General features: G+C 43.4%; 1 protein-coding gene across 6 annotated transcripts in view; it reads right to left on the bottom strand.

Annotated features, from left to right (window-relative positions):
- The window catches only part of gab1 (GRB2-associated binding protein 1), a 64,442-nt gene that overhangs the window by 22,974 nt on the left and 22,147 nt on the right, over positions 1-19,321 (bottom strand). Inside the window, exon 1 of one of the 6 annotated variants that reach the window (XM_080414385.1) lies at positions 14,947-15,080. The exons of the other annotated variants lie outside the window; for them this stretch is intronic. The gene's annotated coding sequence lies outside the window, so the exon portion shown is untranslated. Of the gene's footprint in view, positions 1-14,946; positions 15,081-19,321 lie in introns of those variants that run through there. 6 annotated transcript variants of the gene reach the window in all.

The raw sequence follows: 19,321 nt of genomic DNA, 5'->3' as shown, positions 1-19,321 counted from the left end.
TGTGTGTGTGTGTGTGTGTGTGTGTGTGTGTGTGTGTGTGTGATCTCGCAAACCACTACAAGGATCAGCTGCCAGTAGGCCATGGAAGCAAATGTCCCACATTAATATTTAACTTTTTAAAACTTTCATTTTATACTGGAAATCAATGGAGAAGCAAACACACACACAGATACACATACATTCCTAAAACACAATCACTGATTCTTAAAATTGGCACTTTGCTAGTTTGCTCACACACTTTGCCCAGCAAATTGCAACCCCAAATACACCAAATCCCTGTACACACTGGGCTCTATTGCCACCAAACAGCAACCTGCACACATCTACCAGAGAACCATTGTCTGCCTGAGCCCAGTGGCATCTCGCTGACCCACAGTCTTTCTCTCATCAACACAGCCGCTGACACCACAGCAGACCACAATGCAAAGCACTGACACCACACACACACACACACACACACACACACACACACACACACACACACACACACACACACACACACACACACACACACACACACACACACACACACACACACACACACACACACACACACACACACACACACACACACACACACACACACAGAGGAACCAAGGCTTGTTGTGACAGTTCCAGCCTATAGCGTTTTAAGTGACTGTCCCATAACAGAAAGGTCACCTATGCAGTCTTTGCTGCAGTCATGGGTCCTGATGCACAACACGCTGAACCTCCCTACCTGCTCAGCTCATTGTAAGCAGCTCTGGATGAAACTTCACAGCCCCCAGATGAATACCTACTGCGCAAGTAGAGGTTATAGGAGTGGCTAAGAAAGGTGGACAGAACGACAGGTGGTCACACTCATCACCACCACAGATGTCAAATCTCCAAGGGCTTTACAGGCCCAAATTTAACAAAAGGAAACAAAATTATTCCACCTGTCCTAAGACCCTCAATCAGGCAAGGAAAATCCCCCCAAGAAAAAAAAACCTTGGTAGGAAAAAGAAAAGGCAGAAAGCTTGGTAATGATCACAAAAGAAGGGACCCCCTTCCACTGTGGACACTGGGTGTTCAATAGGTGCCAAGTTAGGCAATTTCCAAAAGCACTTGAAATCAAGATGTAAACAATGTACCTGCCTACCTTCTGCTGGGACTCTGTCAAGAGACCTCTGTCCCGCTCTGGAGCTCCTAGTTCTGTATTCACAACAGTGTTGTTCTGAATACAAAGCTGTCAGCACAAAGAATTACAATCCCCATAAGTCCAAGCTGATCAGATTCCAGCTCTTATTCGCCATACACAATACACCTCACCTCTGTGAGTCAGAAGCCAAACTGATCCAGAACCAGTCACAATATTCCGACCCAACAATTACAGAGGCCAAGTGTGTGTGTGTGTGTGTGTGTGTGTGTGTGTGTGTGTGTGTGTGCTGGTGCGTGCGCGTGTGGTAGGGGAATGGGACAGCATGGGACGAGACAAGTAAGGACTGGAGCTGGCATGGGAGCTGGCCCCTCCCCTTCTCTTAGTGTCCTGGTGTCTTCTGATAGGATGAGGGACAGGAAGAGACCCCCCCCCCCACTACCACCACCAGGGTCCATGGACAGAGAGGGCATTGAGGGGATGACTACAAAGACGGGAGAGAGACAGCCAAATAGAGAGAGAGGGAGAGAGACTGATAGAGAGAGACAGAAAGAAGAGGCAGAGGAGATGCCACACTCAGAGACCTCTTAAAACCACTATCACCTCCACCACTGTGACATAGGCTGAGGTGGAAGAGTTACAGTGCATGTGTGTGTGTGCGTGTGCGTGTGCGTGTGCGTGTGCGTGTGTGTGTGTGTGTGTGTGTGTGTTTGTGTGGGGGGGGGGGGTGTAAGAACCGCAGAGAGAAAGGCAAGGAGAGTGAAGGCTGCTTAACTGCATCACCTCTTGCCACTGTACTCTGTATGTGTTCATGTAGTAGGCCTATATATTATGTCACACATCATGGATAGACAGACATATGGAACATGTATGGTTTTGACCTAATGATACACTGTAGAACTGTGTCCACTGCGATATCGTTTCATACATAATGGTGCTTGTGAGGCACCACATTCTCAGCCCCTCCGCCCTACTCCTGCTCTCACCAGCTCTGGGCCCCCCTAAGAACAGTGTCTTTTGTTTGGGGTCTTATCACAGTGCCCCTCTGGAGCATCTGGTACTCGGGGGGGGGGGGGGGGGGGGGCTCAACGTCTATGCCAGCTGACCGATAGAAGGCTACAGAGGCCTGAGTACAGGAAACAAACAGCTACCAACTGTTGTCTGTGCAAAAACACAGGATCCGCGCCAAATACAAAGACATTATATGCTTGTATACCATGCAACAGTCGTAAAAGCGTGTTGTACAACTTGTGTCCTGGTTTGTATGTGGAGAGTATCACAGCGGCAAGGCTCAGACTCGAGAACAGGTCACGACTCCCTTTCACTTCAAGGTCTATTTTAAAGAGAAGAAGACATTTCAACCGCATTGCATCACCCTGCAGTAAATCATGACACGAATGCTATGCATTCAAAGATACTGACGGATCTCCTCTAATACATTTTTTGGCTGTTACCACATTTCTCTAACTAGTTCCTCATTCCTGAACCAGTGACATACGGCTGCAAAGCATGAAATTGGCAAGTGAGGGTATAGTTATCAGCATGTGGAACATTCTTCTTAGGATAAGCAGTTTGCTAGTCTGTTCCATAACACAACTCTCAAGGTCTAATACCAATCAGAAGTAAGTTTGGGATCCTTTGCAATTTTAATGATTCTGGTTCCTTAACGGTCCAATTCCTAAAGCTGCGAGCTAGTACATCTGCCATTTTTATTTCTGCTAATTTTTTTACACAAATCTTCTCTTCTGGGGGTCCCTGGCACTAAACATTTTCAGATGGGGGTCCGCAGCCATATATCAATTTTGGGGTCCTTGACACGAAAAAGTTTGAGAACTACTGATTTAGAAGGCATTTGTAGAATCGGCCTCAGGTCTTAATGGGTTGAAGTGATACTGTGTAACATTCATGTTAGCAGTCTTATTTGGCAGCACCACTGGTAACTCCGTTGTCATTACAGTGTCTGTCTTGTCTATGGCCTGTTAGAACTGCAATTCCCAGGATTCAGCTCAAAACAAACCACATAAGTACAGCTCCAAAACTAATGCTGCAGGGTCCTAGTGCCAAGGATATTTTGGAAAGCAACAACTACGTCAGAAACCATATGTATTAACCTTTAAATAAATAAATACATTTCCGGAACATTTCTGATGCCTGCATCATGTGAGTGTCGGGGCATACACACAAAAAAAATTGTTTAGCGAAGTTGTCAAAAAACATATTTACTGTATGTGGAATAGTTCTTGTGAAAAATATACCAGTGAAAGAATATATCAAAACAAACTTTTGCTTAATTGAAAAAAGGTTCACTGTATGACTTTAATATCACAAAATTCAATTGTCGAATCTTAGGACATCAAATTCACTGGTACTTTAGTACCAGTGAATTTGATCCAGTACACTCAGACTCACGAGACAGCCGCACTGAATTGTCGGGACAAATGAGCATAACCATCATATCTATCGAAATAATCTGGATTATTACGTGTCACAACATCACCTGAAGTCACAATATATTGCCTAGAGCCTGAAGTAGTTCAAATCTTGGTGCTCAATTCAGGGCTTCACCATGAGAAGCTTGCACAGATTCAGCTCTCTAAACATGCATAAGCATGCATCCCTGCAACAGCGCTCAAACTCCTGCAGTTTCAATTTGACTGCAATACAGTGCACTTAACTGGCTAATTGTGCTCTGTGCCATAGATAGCTTAATGCAGCCTGAAAGGCCTTTAAGTGCACTAATTGCTAATGTGAATGGACCGCCGTAATGGGGCTGTTAAACTGCACACTTGAATTCATCCTCCATATCTCTAATGCTTTGTGAATGAGACAGTGGCCTGTGGGTTTCTGACTACTGTCTCTCTCACCAGCATCAGAAACACTTAGTTGAAGTCTAATGCCCAATGTATACACTGTCGCATGACTGACAACAGCAGATCTGCAAGCTCAAAATGTGTCGGATGCGCGACACGTTGTAGATCTTGTAGATCTGCTATTTTTGGCATCAACACCGTCGTGCCACAAAGTATAAATCAGGCTTATGAGGCTCATACAAGAACTTGTTTTAGAGGATAAAGAACACAAAATCAGACAGTAGACTGACATCATAAAACAATACAACTGTACCATAATATCTTGAAGTATGCCATTTGCAAAATATCGGTAAGAAGTGCCGGGGTCCATTGTATGTATGTAGACGTAGTTGTGTTAAACCAATATCAATCGTGTATAATGGGGATGAGATCGGACGCACGTGTCTCTACAAAAACATTGTGGAGGGGCGTGCCGTTTCTATGGCACCGTCGTTTAATTGTGTGTGTGAGAAGCAGAGTGACCCAGGAGTCATTTGTAAGTGTGAAATAGCTCCTGGCTTATGTGCCATCCGCTGTTAATGTGGGCACAGCATGTGCCCGCCTGGCACATCAAATTCAATGGGCTGAAACAGAGCGGTGGGGACATAACGAGACACTTGAAACATTGCCAAAACTGTACAATCCTCAATGCCACCACAATGTATACACTCAATGCAATACTACAAGCAATGTACTGTACTGCACAACTCACTTCAAATCTTAACTGTCTTGTTAGTAAAAACAGATGTTTGCCTCAATTGCCTGTTACTGTATGTTATATAATATATTATAGGAATTTGTTCTGATGGAGTCAGAATTTACCTTTCACCCAGCGAGCAGGTTTTGTGTGGTATAGTATTTCACTTCAACATACACTATAAGTCATTTAAGCATTTGCATGCACGTACTTGCATGCAGACACACACGCAGGCACACTCTAGCAAAATCATGGGCATACTGGGCATTGCCTACCTAGCAACGATGCTATAGTCAAGTCACTTTTCAAGTCTCAAGTCTCCAGTTCACAAGTCCAAGTCACCTTACCTCAAGTTAAAGTACCAAGTCTCCAGCACTTAATGTTCCCCAAACCCCCCCCCAGCCCAAATTAGGCTTACGAGGTAGATGAGAAAACAGTTCATGCATCATTCCAAACTCTAAATTCACATGTAATTTCCCTCCACTGGCATTCAGATCATACCATATACTGTATGTGATGTAGCATACGCAATACTTCTAGTAGTACACAATAGCTAGATTCTTTTTTTTTCATTACTCATTATAAAATGTGCACTCTGTTAGAAAGTCCAAGTTCAAATCCAAATAACTAAAAGTCTGGGTCAAGTCTATAGTCACAGATAGTTGACTACAAGACTGCCTAGCAATAATTAAAGTAGTAATTACTATATTTGAAATACTATAAATGGGATGAAGAGGAGAGGATTCTGTGAAAGACGTACATTAAAATACCACATTCACATTGGAGAACTCAATATATTGCCAGCACTATTTGAAATGGTCCGTTATTAATCTCCATGTAGCACAGTGTTTTGTTAGCTCTCATTATACAGCCACTTAACCCTCAGTGTGAGAGTGGAGGCGTTAGCGTTAGCTTAAGCATCGTTAGCGCTTAGCAGCATGACAGTGGCTGGGCCATCTGGCCAGTGAAAGTGGGCCGTGGGTAAATGACCTGCACCCCAGCTGCACTGACTCATCCCAACTAGAAACAGCTTCTCTGTTTGTTCCTCAGAAAAAAAACACAGGGGAGGGAGGAAGGGAGGAATGGAGGAATGGAGGGAGGGTGAGAAAGAAGGAATAGAGACAGGGCTGAGAGGGATAAAGATGAGGGGAGTGGGATTAACCACTTGAACCCTAGCTAGCATCCCTGTTCTGGGGAAACATTCACTAAAATAGCAGATTTACAGCCATTTTCTGCAGAGATTTGGTGAAGAGGAGGATAAAAGAGCAATTCAAGTACAGAGCCGACCCTGGTCAACTAAGTATTAGTATACCAACTAAGCACAGTGTAGGGTTTAAGTTGTTAAGAAGTAAATGATGAAAGAGTTGAGAGAGAAAGAATGACAGGGACCAAAACATGTATACAGAATAAAGAGGGGAGAAAGGTCAATAGACTACTAATGGCTTTTTATATAATGACTTCTTGGACTTGGTAAGTGGTCTCCATGAACATTCTGCCTTCACAGAGATGTCACGTTGTTATGTCATTGTCAACTAGGAGTATTGAACTAACTTATTTCACCTTCTGAAATCACTTTAATCGTTGCTAGAGTGATACATTATTTCCCAATGGAGCTACTATACTATGCAGTATGTTTCACCTTCTGAAATCACTGTAATCGTTGCTAGAGTGATACATTATTTCCGAATGGAGCTAATATACTATGCAGTATGCTGTAATGTCAGTCAGTGTTGAATACAGTGGGTCAAGGACTTTTGATTCTTAAAATGCAATACTGGCAAGTAAAAATGAAATGTGTATACTTTTTGATTCCTCTACAATAAAGCTGCCAAAAAAGGATGGTATAGTGGCATTAAAGGTATTTTTGTTAGCGAATGTAGGTGTAGTAGGTGTATCAGAGTATGTTGAACTGAAAAATGCATCATATGAGATAGGACTGGGACTTTAAACCAGTTTCCCAATGAGTTCTGTTTTCACTTTTGATGTACCAATGATGCAAGTTAGCAGAATATTTAGTGGGTTGAATAACTGCTCCATAAAAATGATCACTAACCCATACAATAATAATGTTAAGTGGCATCATCCTCTTCTATGAGCCAAAAGCAGAGTAACATTTAAGAGACTGCATAACGGCAGTAGCTGACGCAGAATTATCTAAAACCACGAAAATATCTCAGTGATGCCGCAATTGAACACGTAGTCCTCTGAAGGGCCCCGCTACTCCATGCTTCACAATCAGAACCCAGGGGCTGCCCGGAACAATGCCTGTTCTAAGACGAGACCATAGATCCAGCGTCAGAGGCCTTGGTGACGAGGTCTGGAGGGGGACATACAAAAGCTTCCCTGTGCTTGGCATGGCGGCTCGTACAAATCACTCTTTGTTATCAAGACATGTCTGGGATTCTTACTCAACAGCTATTTTTACATCCTTGAGCTCCGAAGACAGCCAATATGACTTGTGGAGGGCCAGTCGACGCGCAAACCAAAAGGGCATGGCCTTTTGGCTGAATGAAAAACTGCTTGGCTAACGTCAAGCCCAAACCCCCCCTCCCAAAACAAAAAAAAAACTCCTCCTGCTGGAGGGACAGGGGACTTCCATGACCAACGTGCATCCATGAGGTCTAGCATTTCCAGACAGTAGGTTCATAGTCAGCCACTTCTATTGCTGGTCACTGACCTCAAACAAAAGATCAGCTTCTCTGGTCCAAGAACTTAAGCTGAACCAACGTTACCCCCAAACTAAACTTTGTTAGTGAGATAAAATGACTTGAATCATGACATTTCCACTTCCCAGTTCAAACAACTACAGAATCATGCTAGCAAGAAAATCCAGGAAGATTCTTCTATTGCATATTTTTTCCCCGAGAGAGAAAGAGAGACACACACACACACACACACACACACACACACACACACACACACACACACACACACACACACACACACACACACACACACACACACACACACACACACACACACACACACACACACACACACACACACACACACACACACACACACACACACACACACACACACACACACACTTTGGGGATCACAATTATGCAGTCCATCACTTACAAGTTCAACTGTTACAGATTACTTTACTCTTTCCTGCAATCTTTTGCATAATGTTGAAATGGCTCTAGTTTAGGACAAAAAAAGACATTTAGCAACTTTACTTTAACATGAAACCTCAGCTAGTTTTGAAGGCATGGGGAATATGCTATACCACAATATGTAAGTATAAAAACAACACTGAATATAGTCAATATTGTGATTTATGTGATGTTTTTCCAGTTTCCTTGTGTAAACTATAGTCCTCAACTGTACAGACATCAGTGATTAAACATGACACTGTGGAGTAAATGACCAACTGTTCAACAAAGCAGATGGCTCATTCATTGCTTAATCACCAACTGACACAGTGGTATGGTCAAATAGCTGGACAAAACAGGCCAAGATCTGAAGATCTAAAGGGCTCATTTACGCTTCATCGAATGACCATGTTCCTCATTTTAAACAGGAAAACGTGATGCATTGCAGACTCAAGTCATGCGACGAAAAAGTAACAAGTATCACTGCTTTGGTTTGTCTGGTGGGGTTTCTCCTGTCATCAGGAGGGGAGCATGAGCTCAGACAGACAGCGAAAAACAGATGGGAAGATAGGAGGGAGAGACCATGTCAGTAGACGCAGCACACGCAAACAATATGAGTGTGTGTACAGTACATGAATAAGACGGTGTATGAGACAGTGTGGGTGAGAGTGCACAAGAGACTGCAATATTCTGTCTCATTTGTATTTTATTTTTTTTGCATTCCCCTTATGTATATTTGATATTGTTGTCTCGTTATCTGACTTCCCTTGATCCTTTCTCTATTTCATATTTATAAGTATTGAGTAACTGCAAATCGCTAGAGTTTGTAAAGAAAATAGTTTTACCCACTTTTACATTTTGTGATCTAACAGAGAGAGAGAGAGAGAGAGAGAGAGAGAGAGAGAGAGAGAGAGAGAGAGAGAGAGAGAGAGAGAGAGAGAGAGAGAGATGCTTCACATATGTATACGGGAGGTACACAATGAAGATGGGTACCTCCCAATCAAAAATGTACCATGATGACACAGGCCACACCCATTTCCACCTAACAAGACCTAACTATACAGCCATTTAGCATTTCACAATATACCTTTTGATACTTCTCTAGATTGTGTCCAAAACTCAAACAAATCGCTATGCGCTACACAATATATCTATGATGGCTTACAAAGTGTGCAGGAGGGGCTTATTTCACAAACACTGCCAAAAATCATGAACTTCCACATTTAGTGGGAGGGGACTATTTCTCACCCAAAAAAATTAATAAAACACATATCATGAGCACAACATTTATTTCTTATTTCATTAGCTCACCTCCAAAAGTGTTTTGGAGTTGAAGCGTATGTCACAGAAAAGTTGAAGCGTATGTCACAGAAATACTATTTGGCCCTGATGGCTGTATCCCACATATTACACAGCCCTGGGTAGGCAACCCAGCCTGACGGAGATATGTGCTCAGCAGAGCGCCCCATTCTAGTTTAAACTCTGCAACCAATGGCAGAAGTTCCCATGAAACAGAGTAAGAAGAGTGAAAAGTGACAGTGACTTCTCACAGCCTTTCCTACCGCCTGAATTCACCTTAACAAGCAGGCCTGTCCATCCATGCCTATGCTGAGACACAAACACACACACACACACACACACACACACACACACACACACACACACACACACACACACACACACACACACACACACACACACACACACACACACACACACACACACACACACACACACACACACACACACACACACACACACACACACACACACACACACACACTTTCTATGCCAGCAGGCTAAAATGTCATCTCTCTCGTTTCAGTCTCTCTCCTTCCCTGTTTATTACTCTCGCTCTTTCTGCCCGTCTCTCTCTCTCTGAATACTTTCAACCGCCCTCAAGCCTTCTCTCACCAGAGGTGACCTCCTCTTCTCCCGCCACAAGAAAAAGAACGACAGCAACATACAGTACCGTACGGTAAAGTGAAGTCAAGTACACTAAATAAAGCTCCATAGAACTCCATATGAACAATAGTTATATTCCCTCCTTCAGACATATATGAGTCCAAAGATAAGCCTTACCTTGTGAGCGTTCAGAAGGTAACGTTTCCTTAAGCGCTTAGTGAAGTAAGTGAGTGAGTGTGTTGTTGTTTTGTGTCTCCCGTCTTTATCGTGCACTGCAGTGTGTGTGTGTGAGGGTCTGCAGTGGGTGACCTCTCCCTCCTGACTTCCTCTTGTGTGTAATCAGGTCAGCCCAGACCCTCTTCAACTGCCACTGCTCAATCAAAAGGGGAGGAGCAAGACAGTGTGTGTGTGTGTGTGTGTGTGTGTGTGTGTGTGTGTGTGTGTGTGTGTGTGTGTGTGTGTGTGTGTGTGTGTGTGTGTGTGTGTGTGTGTGTGTGTGTGTGTGTTAGCACGTGTTTAAAAATGTTTTTATAAAGTGGGTGTGCATGCACCCACATACATATTTCAACAGATAAGGATAGAATGATTCATACTGCTAAGCAAAATGTGTGCACACACAGACACATACACACACACAAGCAATACATTACTTTTGCCTAATTCCTGACTAATGACTAATAACCACACAAAATATTATACATTCATTTAACATAACTTTCTTATAGATTTACTATACCCAATAAAGCACATCAGAGATACCGCATCAGGAATGGTCTCCTCTGCTGGCCAGCTTGCCAAACAGTCTGTGTCCGTAGTCTGATAGCACTGACCCCAAACACACAGATTATACTGAAACATTCCGAATGGCAGGCTGTCTAATGTCTAAAATAGCACAACAACGTTTTGGAAGTTTATAGGAATATACTTGATCATCAGAGACCTCATAATTGCCAAACATGAGGCTCACACAGGGAATTTGCCTCAGCTTGTGGTAAAAATGGTAAAAATGGGTTCAAATCCAGGGTAGAAGAGGAAAATTACATAGTGCAGCTTTGACACAGCAAACTCCCCAACGTTTATTCATCCATTTGTAACTCAGGCAGTGTAAATGTTACCAAACATTCATACACTTCATAGTTAAATGAATACTCAGGATTATACAGTGTAGAGTGGAATAGGACATTGCACAAGAAAGATTCAGACAGCGGATTATACATTAGACAGCAGGCAATACTTGCAGGACCCGGACCATACTGGTGTTTTTGCACGTTTAGCCCATTAGCTAAGTTACATATACTGTACTTTATATCGTTGCTGTCGGGCAGAAACAGCCTATCTCCATATTTTTTCGTAAATGAATGCCCTACTTGATCATACTACAGCGTCACACTAAAGTATAAAAAGTAGCAGATCCACAAACTCGAAACGCGGCACGCGTTTTGAGCTTGTAGATCTGCTACTTTTGATATTTTTTCCTGAAAAGTAACAATTTTGGACATATGAGGTTTCCACCGGACAGACGATATACTGCTGATAGTTTCTCAAAGCTTACCACTATTGATTGCATTTTTCCTGCCTTCCAGGAAGCCAATGCCAATTCATCTCAGTACTGTATGAAAATTAACTTGCAGAGACTTGAAACTTGCTTGAGATAGGTAATCCAACACAGTGAACTAACTGTACGTTGCCTATAATTTGTTGTCACAATTCATGTTAATATTGTGTGGTAAATAATGCAACTGTAAGTGCGGACTGATTATAAAAGTCTAGCCAAAATGGTGACTGTCAAAAAAAAGATATTAGCCGGACAGCAGATTATTTTAACTTGAGTTTATCACCTGTCCTGTATGAATTAAACAAATAGGGAAATCATCAGGTAATAATCAGGTAAGCTTTGGAAAATAGTGAGCAGCAGTATGTAAAGTAAACATGATTTGTAGTAACGTATTAGAACAAGCATGTTTTTTCACATTCACAAAGCTGAAGAGTTGCGTTCATCAACATTGCTACAAAGTTGTCCCTCTCTCCTTTTCACCATTCCAAACATTTTCAAGGGTTTCACATAACATCTGACGTTCGCCTAGTCTAACAGTGGTAGTAGCACAAGTTCCTAGACCACTAACATTACATGAGCATATAAGAAGATGTGCACGGCCAGGGTCAGAGCCAGAGGGTCGTCCTGACTCCTGACGATATTCCTACAATGATCATAAAAGGGAAGTACCGGGACGAGAGATAGACCTGAAAATCTTCAGTGAATGTGGGGAAAGATTTACCATCTTAGGTCCATTTTTATGCTCTCAGAGCTTAATTAACACCAGGGATTGTACAGTGTAGAACACCAGGTGTCCTGGTGATTTTGTCCAGATTTTAAAACCGCACAGTACCGTGGAACTGTTTTGCATTCCACTGTTGTGTTTTGCATTCCACTTGATTTGCATACAGGGTCATTTTCATGTCTGAAACGCTTTCAATGTTTAATATAATATAAACATTTTGCCAGGATTGGTGTGGTGTGTGTGTGTGTGTGTGTGTGTGTGTGTGTGTGTGTGTGTGTGTGTGTGTGTGTGTGTGTGTGTGTGTGTGTGTGTGTGTGTGTAGGCGGTGGTGGAGGGATGTACATGTCAGCATGTGCGTACGTTATGCATACAATTCAGTATCTGAGGGCACGAGTATGCATATGCTGTATATCACTTAACATCCACGTGCATTTCAGCGTATGTACGTACATGAGTGTGCATTTCAGCATGTATGACTGTGCATTTGTGTGCGTGTGCGTGTGTGTGTGTGTGTGTGTGTTTAAGTGCATGTCAGTGCATGCGTGTGTCTTCCTGAGCATGTTGTGTGGTGTTGTGTAATGAGCACACAGAGCAGTGATGTTGCCAGGCAGCCAAGTCATGCATGAGAGCTCGGAAAAGTTCACCTTGCTGCATATTATTGACAGAGGTAAAAGGTACAGTAGCTACCGGTAGCTGCTACTAATTCTGTCAACTGTCACCGCTTCCGTATACGGGCTGCACCAATCACAACTGGAATCTGAGCCCGTCTATTTAGCCCTAGGCTGATTACTTGACTTTTTGTCAAGTGTCGGGAAATACGCTGCCAATGTGTGAGTCGATTTTTAACCATTTAAGTTTCATCCCTATTTTGAGCATGACAAAAACCTTCAAACGTTTTCAAAACGTTTCTAAAATAGCCAATCTACGAGCTTACCAATCTATCAAAGTTTATTTTTGTTAAAGAATTTTGCTTATACGTTAAAATATTCTCAAATATCTGGCATCAAGTCGGGCTCTACTAAAACAACAGAACATCTATTCTCGTCACGGTCAACTACACAAATTATACTTCCTTTCCCACACTAAAAACTCTATTGGCGTGTATATGTATGTCGACTACTGTGAAAATGTGCAGCACTGTGGGGGTTATATACTGCAGCCGGGAGAACATTTCTCACCCAGATTGATGGTCCCCGCATGAACCATTCAGAGAGAAATACAACAGTCCCTCTCCCAAAACACCTGAGCTCAGACCCGACCCAAAGACAGCACGGATGATTTGTGAGGAGACCGGGGACAAGCAAAGAGCTAGGGCCACACACATAAGATCTGGGAAGTTACAGCAAAATGTCAGGGAGGGCCGTGAGCGTGACTGAAGAGTGCGTGCGTGAATGTTTTTCTGGTTATCTTTCTGCATGTGTGTGTGTACTGCTGTTGAACATTTCCTACATCCACATTAACCCATTAAAACCGGGAAAAGCATCTGTGTAACCACTTTAACCATTATTTTATACTTTGGCCATCCAAAAATAGCAGATATACAAGCTTGTAGATCTGCTATTTTTGAAGAATTGTGAAAACGTGTGCAAATCTTTTAATATATATTTTTAAAGCGAACATTTGTAACTCAAATCTTTGCTTCTGGGGGTCCCTGGAACACCACTGATATTATAGCGACAAACGTTTTTTTCCAAAAAAGAACTGTTAGGATTGAGAAGACATTTGTAGAATCCCCAGAAGCAAAGATTTGAGTTAAAAATGTTCGCTTTAAAATATGCATATTCAAAGATTTGCCCACATTTTCCACGATTTTTCAAAAAATAGCAGATCTACAAGCTCGTAGCGCGGCACTCTGTGCACTCTGTGCCGCGCTATGGGCTTGTAGATCTGCTATTTTCGAATTGCCCAAAGAAATCTAAAATGACACAGATGCGTTCCCGATCTTAATGGGTTAAGAAGAACACCATGAACCAAACATACACAATTCCCCAACTAGTCCTCTTCCTCGTTTATCTCGCCCTGGCCCAAACCCCACTCCCACGCCGAGCTCAACCTCTTCCTCTCCACCTCTTCCATGGGAGAAAACAAGAAGTGCTCTTTTGTCAGATTGAACGTGTTCAACATCATCTCTTTGTGTGCGGGAGAGACCCGTCTTCCCACACGGGTCAGAAAGAAAACAACAAGCAGAGTGTGGATGGTTTTCTTCTCGCCGGGCCAAACCTCAGAAACCAGACACTCTTACAACGGCGGCCTGCAAACGTGTTGCTCCACCAAAAAGCCATATGGTTTCGCCTCGGCGGCAAATGCGTCACAGTTGTGTTATGAAGCTCTACACACACTATACACCCCAACCCCCCCCCCCCACCGCACGTAACATTTGTGCATTCCTACATCGCTGGAAATAAACTGGCAAACCTGCAACTGCTGTGCAACGTAAAGACTGTGCGTGACACTGTGTGTGTGTGTGTGTGTGTGTGTGTGTGTGTGTGTGTGTGTGTGTGTGTGTGTGTGTGTGTGTGTGTGTGTGTGTGTGTGTGTGTGTGTGTGTGTGTGTGTGTGTGTGTGTGTGTGTGTGTGTGTGTGTGTGTGTGTGTGTGTCCATTTGTCCTGTGAGGTGGGGAAAGGCCAGCTGTAAAAATAGCCTGGAGTTTATACTTTGGCACTGGGAGCAGCAACAGAACAGAGAATAAAAGACATGGGCTCAGCAGAAGGCATCAGCATACCATAGGTGTTGAATAACCATGGATATGTAGAAAATGGCCACCTACAGACTGCTGTGTCACATCGCAAAACTAAACTTAAGAATCAAGCATTTCTCGTGGCTATTCTCTCACACCAAAACATGTTACAGTGCATTCATCTCAAGTCGAGGACATGACATGCGTCTCAACAAACATCTCAACAGTCACAACTCACAAGCTATAAAAGGACATTTCCGTAAAGTAACTTGAAAAGGACATACCAAATCCAAGTTTCAATAAAAAAGTTTCCAGCTCACCTAAAATGTCTCCCGTTTTCTGTAGAGCACCTGAGCGAAGAGCTTCTGGTAGAGTCCAATATTCTGTGACTAGTGTGTTTTCACTATGTTGGTGCTTGCACACACGCCTTCGTCAATGTGATCGTTTTATATCAATTCTCCACAAGGATCACCTCAAAACAAAACAAGCCCTGCCTCTGTCCTCGACTCCATCCATCTTCCCCTCCGTCCCTTCCCTCCCCCTCCCTCAATCTCTTACACCATGCGTCCCAAAGTCCCTTCGCTTTCATGTGCAGCTGTGAAATTCACACCCAAGCAAGCGTCATCCGACCCCCCCATCCCCACATCCCCCACCCCAACCCAACCACCTACAGCAAGTGTCCAAAGAACACAAACCCCACTAGCCATGCTGCTATCTTTGCTAGCGGTAGACAACATCAAACACTTTCAAGTCTTGCAAGGACGACAGGCTTTGTGGGTCTTTTGCAATCATAATAGTGTTGTTTTCCTTGTACATTCCCGGGTGAAATAGGAAGACAATGTGATTTGTCATTCAAATATGTCTGTAATGTTAACCACTTTCAGCGTCCCTATTTAGGGCAAACATTTTACTCTCAAGTACTTTGGACAAGTATTCTTCCTTTCCTTTATTGTGACTAGCAGCCACTGCTACTATACGTGCCGTTTCACTCAGGACAGGGGCAAGTTATTCCACATCATTCATTAGAAAGTGGAGAAAAGGAGACAGACAGACAGACAAAGTGGTGGTGCAGTATGAGGGGGGGGGGCAGAGACAGTAGGGTAAACAACGCAGAGAGAAGATAGGAGGGAGGCAGAAGAGAGAGCTTGTGAAAAAACTGATCAATAGTTTTAAACAGTGGTCCAGTGGGACTGACCTAGTTTCCCAAAACAGGAAGAAGCTCAATCATTTCTGTAACCAGCCGAGTTTTATAACAACCTGAAACAAAACTTCTCTCCTCTGTCTCTCTCCCTTCTCATCACCCTTTCATACAGTACACCCAGTTTGAGCTTGGCTTACATTTAACCTGCGCTCTGACGAGGTGAAGCATTAACTATGAGCGCGCTGGTTTAAACATTAACACGCACTCGCGCGTAATGGACAAGTGGGAAAGTGCAGGAGGCATCTGTGGCTGCAGTGTCCTGCGTGCAGAAGCTACTCTGACCACTCAGAACTTTAGTACTTATAGCTCTCAGTTTTCATCAACACTAAACCAGCTACCTCTCTCACGTTGTTTTCCAGGAAATGGCTTCTTTGTGAAAAAGAGAAAAAGGAGAGGGGGAAAAAAAACACCACATAAGGCACAAAAAAAAAACATCCCTCGGTGGAAGTTTCCACTTTGTTAGCGCTTTTTATCTTCCTGGTCATCTGTTCCCAACACACACTCTGGACTAAAAGATTTCCTGTTTTGCCTCCTTTTGTCACTGTGGTTGTGTTTGCGGGGGTTTATTCTGTCCAGTAGCTAACTTTAGAATCCATCCAATGGGTGGACCAAAGAGTGTAAAATCAATAAAGTGTAAACATTTAATTTGCTCAGAGCCGTGGATTAAAACAGTCAACATGCTTATTTAACATGTTTTTTGTTTTTTTTTGCAAATAGTCAAGATTCTGAGCACGGGTTGGAAGTAAAACCTAATGTTTTCTGACTAGATCTGGTTTTGGGGTATTTTGTTGTGTGGTGCGGTGTGGGGGTAGTGGATATTACTGAGATGTCTTCCTCTGGATGTTCAGAACTCAGCCAGAGGGGATCATGAAACATCCCTGCTGATGTACTGGTGCCCTCAGACTGTTAACACACAACTGTGAAGGAATCATTGTCTTGTGTTCTGAAAACTCAATAACCAAGGTTGATCTTTGGCCGGTCTGTTGCACAGTAGCCGCTTAAGGCTTTTGAAAACTGACCTTAAGTTCAGTTAGTTTCAGATATCACCTGTTGGATTTTGAATCTTGAATGTCTGGTATCCTGAGCTATTCCAAAGCACATGTGTGAAACCCAAACAAAAAATTATGGAAATAAAGTGCAGTGTGTCCTTGCTGAAGAAGCTAGAACTAAATGTTGAAATGCCTCCAGGTTGAGCACTGGCTTAAAAGTTATTCTGACGGAAAGCGTGGATGCTTCTTTTATAAGACCTACTCAGGATTTCTAAACTATCCCAGAAAGTCAAAGTCGACAAAGTCGTTAAAGCTCAAATTAATCTTTTATATTTCAAATGCTCCAATCTGAATACGTGATAATATCATTACAGACAATTTAAGTGCAGTCACCGACACAAACTCTGTCCAAAAAAAACGCCTGCATCCATAAAGGTGGCGGTGGTTTTACATAAGAGCAGTCCATAAACGTCCAACCAGTGCCTGTCCTCCATGGTGAAAAGCCATTTTCAGTGGGCTGCGTGTGGTGCCAAATAAACACCTCCACCGCAGAGAACGGTGCCGAAGAATAACACCACCTTCACAAGGTTTTCGACCACGACCACCGCTCGCTCTTTTCGTGCGCGTATCCCTCACTATCTGGTGAGAAGCTGAAGAACGTCCGCGACAAGAGGATTCCTCATTAAATGGATGTGTGGAAAAAAAACATATATGTATATATATATGTATAAATATATGTATATATACATAGCAAAAACAAAAGAGGGAGAAAAGAAAACAAGCTCAAATCGGTTTAACTTGAGAGCATGCACTTGATATCAAAATGCAATCTCTAGATCTTTACCTTGTGCTGAAGAGTCCAAACTTTACACAGGCAGAATGCTAAGACAAGAGCGAGAGAGAAAGAGAGCGGAGGGAGGGAAAGGTAAGGCAAGCTGGCTGACCAGTGATTGTTGTCCGAGTGAGTCTGGCCACTTTTCCTGCCTTTCCTCCCCTCCCCTTGCCGTCGAGTCTGCAACACCCTGCTCCAATAACCCCTGACCCGCAGGAAGTAGACACAATGGACTGAAAATAACACGCCGCACACACACACACCACCTCCCCCTGGCAACAACCAGCCACCCGCCACCCACCCCCTACACTATGGTGGACCGCGGCCAAGGAGGAGCACCTCTCATAGGGGAGAGAGAGAGAGAGAGAGAGGATAGTGGATGGAACCAAATATACCACCCCCTCACCAGGCTGTGCCAACCTGCCAAGCACCACTTACCCCTCCCACACACACACACACACACACCTTACATTCCCTGCATGCTTATGGATATTTGTCCTGCACATGCTCATATTTGAGAGGGCCAGGTCAGTATAGACAACAACACACCCACTGGACTTCATTACATGATATGCTAAGATATCAGCATATCATAACATCTTTACTACTGTGCTTCACATGCTCAACTAGAGTGTGTAAGGGAGAGAGAGAGAGGGGGGGGGGGTGACATGGAGGGACAGACAGCAAAAGAGACAGTGTTTCATACTTGTGTGGGCTGAACAGCAGCCTCTCAGACCAGTCACACTGCCTCCTACAGGACATCACTGAGACATTGGCCGACAGTACTCCAGGAAGCATCTGTGTGTGTGTGTGTGTGTGTGTGTGTGTGTGTGTGTGTGTGTGTGTGTGTGTGTGTGTGTGTGTGTGTGTGTGTGTGTGTGTGTGTGTGTGTGTGTGTGTGTGTGTGTGTGTGTGTGTGTGTGTGTGCGTGTGCGTGTGTGTGTGTCAAGTGACACTTGTTTTGATCACACACACAAACTAAAACAACATATAAGTAATCCACATCTTTACATCTGTAATGATGTTCAATAACTTTTTGACAGCTTTCATTGTGTAAGTAAGTAGTAAGTACGCGGTGTGTTCATATGTATATTCATGTGTGTGTGCCACACCCTCATACCTTACCGATGGTTTGAAATTCACATTATCATAAAATCTATATGAACTTGTTGTAAATACACCAAAATTGGTGTTGTTTTTATACCCTTCCATGTGTGTGTGTGACTGTGTGTGTGCACGCATGCACACACCCACAAAACCTAATCCTCATCCATTCTGTGCGCAGCAGCAGCAATAGCAGCAGGCTAATCCAATCAGAGACCAATGAAAACGAGACCAAATCACATTTTCTGGCCATGGAGAGGTTGACTTGGTCCTGATCCAATTAGCCTCTCTGTGGCCAGGAGAGGAGGAGACACTCCACCAGGAAATGGCTTGAAACGTCACATCTCATGATAAGGAAAGACATCTGTCTATTTTGTTAGTCGTGTACTGTAGGGGAGTCTGCACTGGTTTTCTAATGTAAAACAGATTTCAAGCACCTTCCAAGGTTGATGGTCAGTGCTTCGGGGCCTTGCAACCTTGCAGCAGCGCTAACCAGCTCCAAATCAAAAGTCCCCATTAGATTTTAGTCTGCTACATGTGGCTATGTTGTGAGAGCCTGTCACAATGAT

This window comes from Gymnoscopelus braueri (assembly GCF_963280865.1).
Source record: "Gymnoscopelus braueri genome assembly, chromosome: 2".
In the NCBI taxonomy this organism is placed as follows: domain Eukaryota; kingdom Metazoa; phylum Chordata; class Actinopteri; order Myctophiformes; family Myctophidae; genus Gymnoscopelus; species Gymnoscopelus braueri.
This window is presented reverse-complemented; position numbering and strand designations above follow the sequence as displayed.